Source organism: Nicotiana tabacum, chromosome 23 (assembly GCF_000715075.1).
Source record: "Nicotiana tabacum cultivar K326 chromosome 23, ASM71507v2, whole genome shotgun sequence".
NCBI classification, from domain to species: Eukaryota; Viridiplantae; Streptophyta; class Magnoliopsida; order Solanales; family Solanaceae; genus Nicotiana; species Nicotiana tabacum.
The window spans coordinates 6,096,722-6,103,928 of record NC_134102.1 but is presented as its reverse complement, the minus strand read 5'-3'; positions in this window follow the sequence as shown (position 1 = coordinate 6,103,928).

The following is a 7,207-nucleotide window of genomic DNA, read 5'->3' as shown; positions in this document are numbered from 1 at the left end:
GCCTCTAACAGATACAAAAAAAAAAATACTATGATAGTGACGGCAACAAGGCCCCGACTATACCTCAAAACATAATACACAAGGAACAAAAGATACACGACTTTGAAATGAAGTGGGGCTCACCAAGTCAGTTGGGAAGAAGGTGTACCACTATCACTGGTCAATGTCGCCTGCTGTGGAACCACTTGCATCCATTAAAGATGCAGCGCCCCCAATAAAAGGGATGTTAGTACATATGAAATAGTACTAGTATGTAAGACCAAAGACCCTCTCAATAGAAGGAATAACAATACAAGGAGAAACAATCATAGGAGCAATGAAAGCCTCAAACAATACCAAAGCATCAAGTTAGGAGCAAGATAAGTTTTCAAGTAAATTTTAATATTTTAGGTTGGGAGATCTTTAGTACCGATATACCACCGTGATTTTAGCACGGAGTCCGATCACGGTCCTATCGGTTAGGCCGTTTCACCCAAATACATCCAATCACAATCACAATTACCACCATTTGCGCGGCATGGTGTCCGATCTACCGATCGGCTAGGCCGTCTCACCACAATGTCGTGTGGGTCGACATCACATTCCGCTAGCAATCCTCTCGTCCAAATTAAGGGGAAACAATCTCAACACATCAATCTCGTCCCATTTAAAGGGAATATTCTCAACACATCAATTCGGGGATTTACCCGTCAATCACTCCTACACCAGCACGTATAGTTTTGAGGTTAGGTTACTTCAACATACGCTTCCTCGGTGACTAACGATACTCCCAAAATATTTTATTATATAAAGGATTTTCAGTTCATTTCATAATCATTTACACATCTTTTCATTTCATTGGCACTAGTGGCCACAAATGTAATGTCATTCTTGGCACATTGGCCGTATTTCATATTTCATGCTCAACCCTTTCACTTTCAAGTATTATCATGGATGATTAACAACAAGTCCTATCTAATCAAGACTTTAAGTATACATATAAGCAAATAAGAGTCTTAAGTACATTGAATTTTCTCACACAATTTGGCATAATAACTTTCATTTGAAACACGACTCAAAGTCATAACATTTTAATACACATCATATTTGAACACATTCCCGAAGGATAACATAATGTGGTAGGAGCATTCAGAACAGGTTTTGAAGACATATATTTTGACACAAAGCTTATTCAGAATAGTCAAATTTATAAGGAGTAACTCGGAACATGAGATATAAGAACTTGGCTCATCATACTTGAAACTTATGAGAACATCGTGGGGTTCAATTCTAAGAGAAGAGTTTAGCCAACATACCTTGCTTGAGCTTTCCTTAAATTACTAAAATGATCCGAAAATCCTAGTAACTTCAATCTATTAGAGAGACGACAAAATCGAACCATAATTAGGAGGAGGTTCATGGGTTCTGCTCATTTAAGCATTTTATCAAACACTATATGTATAAATTTAACTACAAGGCCTTTCTACAAGATTTCCTTCACCCAACAACCAATTCAATACCAAGCGTTTACCTGTATTAGCTCAATGACCTCTCCACCATCCTCATAGGTACATGCATGCATAAATAACAATCCCATACCCAAGAATCACATTCCCCACTACACATTTTTCTACCCCAAATTCGAAATGGAAAGCTAGGGCTAGAACCTTACCTCTTTAGAAGACAACTTTGCAAGTTTTCCTTGTGAATTCTCCAAGACTTGAGCAAGGATTGATGAACGAAATGCTTAGGGATTCGTCCCGTCTCACTAGGGGATTTGTCACGACCCAAAATCCTAACCTGTCGTGATGACGCCTATCTCAAAACTAGAAAAGCCGATAATCTCAATGAATCACAATAATCTCTTAAGTTTGAAAATATAATATATGAATACCATAGAAAACCTCACAATTTTAGATACAAAGCACTCCCAAAACCCGGTGTCACTGAGCACATGAGCATCTAAATAATAATAAAGTCTGACGAATAAGAACACTGTCTGAAAATATAGAACAATACAATATCTGAAAGGAAAGAGAGTCAAGGTCTGCGAACGCCAAGCAACTACCTTGATAGTCTCCAACAGATAAATCCTCAAATCTGGCAACCGCCGTATCGAGATGTACCTGGATATGCATACGAGGTGCAGAGTGTAGTATGAGTACAACCAACTCAATAAGTAACAAGACTAACCTCTGGGCTGAAAGTAGTGATGAGCTCCACAGGTACAGTCCAGTACATAAATAATGATACATAAATGTAGGCATGTTTTCAAGTTCAACAGTTAAACTCGGTACAAGCAAAATAGATCAATACTGCATGATATGAGGAATGTGACATCTTAGTGGAAAAACTTCCTACACTACTGGCCACTAATAATTCGGTCACTCGGTACTGTTTATAGCCAATCCAGCCCAGGGATATTCCATCCCGTATATATATTCACATCGACTGAAAGTCAGTCCCTCAATACCGTATAAGGCCAATCCACCCCTGGGGTAATTTACCCCCAAATGTAAATGATACAGATAAGATCCATATCCAGGGAAAGTTCATCACAGTCTCTCTCTCTCTCTCTCTCTCTCTCTCTCTCTCTATATATATATATATATATATATATATATATATATATATATATATATATATATATATATATATATATATATATATATATAATCATCTACGCTCATTGGGGGTGTGTACAGATCCGGAGGGGTTCCTTCAGCTCAAGCATGATATAAAGCCAATATGGCCTACTGCAGGCGGGTAATCCCGATCTGTATAATAATAAAGCCTATAAGGCTTGCTGCAGACGGGCATCCCCGATCCATATAATAATAATATATAAAGCCAATATGGCCTACTGCAGGAGGGCAGCCCCGATCCCATAAATATCCTCACAATGGATGAACATGACTGAGTATGAAATATACATTTTTAAAATAATTAATTCAATAACAACACGACCCCATGGGTCCCACAATATCGACATGTAGCCTAAACATGATCTTTAATAAGAGCCTCAGCTCAATTTCTCTAACACGTGGAACATGTTCAGATAATAACACGATTCTTTAATTTTACAACTTCACATGATTTATTTAAGTCACAATTTCTATGGTGCACGCCCACATGCTCGTCACCTATCGTGTGTGTCACCTCCAAAAAATTTATATCATACCAAATTCGGGGATTCATACCCTCAGAACCAAGTTTAGAAATGTTACTTACCTCAAACCGTGTAAATTCTTTACTCCGCTATGCCTTTGCCTCGCGAATTGGTCTCCAAAAATCTCGTATCTAGTCATAATTAATTCGATTCAGTCAACAAGAATTATAGAAAATTAATTCCAAATGAAAACACAAATTTTCCAACAAAATCCGAAATTGCACTCAAAAATCGCTCGTATGGCCCACGTCTCAGAACCCGACAAAAATTATAAAATATGAATGCCTATTCAACCACGAGTCCAACCATACAAATTTCTCCAAATTCCGACATCAACTCGACCCTCAAATCTTCAATTAAAGTCTTTGAAGATTTCTATCATTTTCAACCCAATCTTTACCCATTTGAACTCAACAGTCTTTCCACAAACCTTATTGGTACGTGTATGTATAAATAATACTCTTACACCCAAGAATCATACTCTTAATCCCTCATCTTTTTTCCCAAACTCGAAATTGAAGAATTGGGGGAAGAAATTCTTACCTCTTTGAAGCCCTAGCAAGATCCTTATGAAATCTTCAAACTTTGAACAAGAATTGATGGACAAATGGCTTGGTATTCACTTTCTCTCTCTAAGATGCTCTCACCTCTCTCTAAAATATCAGATAAAACCCTTCAAAATGACCCCTAATAGTGTTTTATAAGAATGGGGTCGGCTTTATAAAACCAAAAAAATGAAGCCCCGAAACACACTATGCGGTCGCCAATGCTTCTACGGCCCGCATAATGGGTTGTAAAAATGGCCTCCGGAACCGGGCAATGCTGCCTCAGTTTGCGTTCGTTATGCGGTCCTCAGACCTATTCTCTGCTCGCATAATGCACCGCAGAACTAATCTGCGGTCGCATAATGCGCTGCAAGCTTTCCTCCACGCTTTCCCCATTCCTGATTCACTCTGCGGCCATTATGCGGTCCGCAGAGTGAATCTACTACCGCATAGTGGGCCGCAAAAATGACCTTTTTCTGGCAAAAAATTTCCTTTACTCATCGGCGCATTGTTCAACCCACAAAACCTTAATTTTTATAGCAAAATTTCTCAGGAGTCGTTACACATAAGTCAACATCCGATCACTCTTTTTAACTTAAGTTCTAAACCTTGGAACTAAGTATTCCAAATTATTCCAAACCTCACGGGACCCGAGCCAATTACCCCCGCAAGTCAAATAACAACTAAAAAGTACAATTTGAGTAGTAAATAGGGAGACGAGGTTGTAATACTCGAAACGACCGATCGGGTCGTTACAACACTCCCCCCCTCTAAAACATCAGTTGGAGCCCTCTAAAATAACCCCAAGGTCATTTTATAAAAATGATATTGGGTGAGATTTTCCCAAACTTAAGCTTACGAAGCCGGGTCTGCGTCTACAAAGCGGGGCACAGAAATGGTCCAAAAAAATAGGCATGCCTGGTCAGGTCTGCGGCCGTTATGCGCCTGTAGAACGGTTATGCGGTCGCATAATGTGCCACGAAATCTCCCTCCGTAAATCTTCATGCTGGTTCTGCGACGAATTGTGCGACCTGAAAAATGATTATGCGGCCGCATACTTGACCGCAAAATGATATTCAAACATTGGCTCAAGTTCTGTTGCACTCTGCGGCCGATTTGCGGTCCGCGAAGAGGTTCCGCGGTCGCATAGTGGACCACAGAAATGCCATATTCTGCAAAAACTTTCCTTCAAATCCCCGACGTACTGTATAACCCCAAAAGTGTGTGCCAATCCTCAAATACATTAGCCTACCTTGGCACTACAAAATCTCGGGTTCTAGTAAAAGTTTATGGGGCCTTACAATAAATATCGTATACAATATATTATATATTATAAACTTATATAATATTGGTGTAGTATACAATACAACATACCTTCATTGTATAATATTACTTCTAGTTTATCTGATGCATACTACTAATAAATATAGTATACAATATATTATATAATATAAACTTTTTTGAAATTAGTATGTAATATACCACCTCCGTTCAAATTTATGTGAACCTTTTTGACTGGGCACGAATTTTAAGAAAAAATAAAGACTTTTGAAATTTGTGGTCCTAAACAAGTCAAAAAGGAGTTTAGAGTATTTGTGTGGTTATAAAAGGTTCTCATTAACGTAGAATTGGAAGTTTAAGCTAAATTATTTCCAAATTTAGAAAGAGGGTCATTCTTTTTGGAACGGACCAAAAAGGAAATAGGTTCATTATGTTAATTATGATATATATCTTGTTCTGTGTTTTGGGTAGTTTCATTCGAAGAATATTCTCCAACCGTGGAAGCAGTGATTATTGTTCCTCTATATGTATATTTTAGAAAGATGCCACCAACAATGATGATTGGTTTACAATGCTCCCACCCTTTGATCGATGCATAAATAGCTACAAATAAATACAAGAATAATCCATCATTAGCTTTCTCCAATCTGTATACGGACCCGGGATTTGTATGTATTAACATGTAAAGGTAGCTAGGAAGCTCTCCATATGATTTTCTTGGGTTCCCTTGCACCATTTCAAACGCCTCTTCCTTCGATTTATAAGCTTTCATATAATTCACATTGAAACCATGAATTCTTTTCATGTCACGCCTTACATTTGCTGGAGTTTACACAGTCTTCGGATCAACATACTTATCTTGTATAAGATATTCTATGGAATCAGATGTAGCATGACATTATGTATATATTCGTTCTTCAACACCACAATTATAAACATTATTGAACTTTCTAACTTTGAATATCTTCGTTTTGTTCAATCTGGAAGATACAAAATTTTAAGTACACATGTCGTCTACATATACGATGCAATATATACATGTTGAAAGAAAAATATGATATATTAAATATGAATTTAATATATTTTATACCTGTAAGCAATATACTATATACAAAAGCTTAACATTTAATATTTTCCTACTACTTCTATCTAAATAATACATGCATGCATATCTTCAATATACTATATACATGTTTTAATATTTCAGCGTTGCATGGGACAAATTTAATTAACAATAATAAAAATACCTTTTGGTACAGGAACTATGAACTCTTGACTTGAAAATTCTCCCAGATTGCGCAGTGTTTCATAACACTTATAAGGATTTTCTTTGTCTTGGTATAACCGGCCTTCTTATATGTTTTCATTTGACGGGTCTCGAATTATACCATTTTGAGCTTCATCTATGCCGTCGAAGTCTTGCCCATTACATACCATTGTCGAAGAACGGTTTGCTTTCATATATACATTCTCTGTCGACTGCATTGTCCTTGAATGTTATGCATAGCAGATACAAAGTGATCTCTGTCTTTTTCGTCTTCAAATCTATCTATCTATATATATATATATATATATATATATATATATATATATATATATATATATATATATATATATATATATATATACACACACACACACACACACACTTATATGGAAATTGAAGGATACCCTTCCTATACGATATACTTAATTTCGATCAACTTTGTACAAGTATCATCTTTGATCTGCTTCGATATTGTGGTTACGAACTCTTCAAAATTGCAGCTCGAATTGATCAAAATCTCTTCGGCATCAAATTTAAGATATCTGCGGTTGTCTTTCCATACTACATTGTATTGAATCAGAGTTGGTATATTCACCATTTTTTCTTAGAGTACAATATCCTACTTTAAGTATACCAAGATGGAATATCAGTAAGAGACACAATGGAAGAATCAATAATTTTATTTTTATAGTGATAATCAATAATTAACAAATTGGAGAATTTTTAGGGAATAACTACACGTTTCAGATTTCCATTCCCCTTACATAGGAAATTTACCATACTTTTAGAGTATATCTTTTATATATATGTTGTACAATTTGTAATTCAAAATTTTTATGAAATATAGCTCAAAGTAACAATATAAAATAAGGAAAAATAAGCTAAGAGATATAGAGAGAAAGAGATGAGAGATTCTTATTTTTTCTTTAATTGTGTGTATTTTTCTATCTATTACAAGGCCTTTAT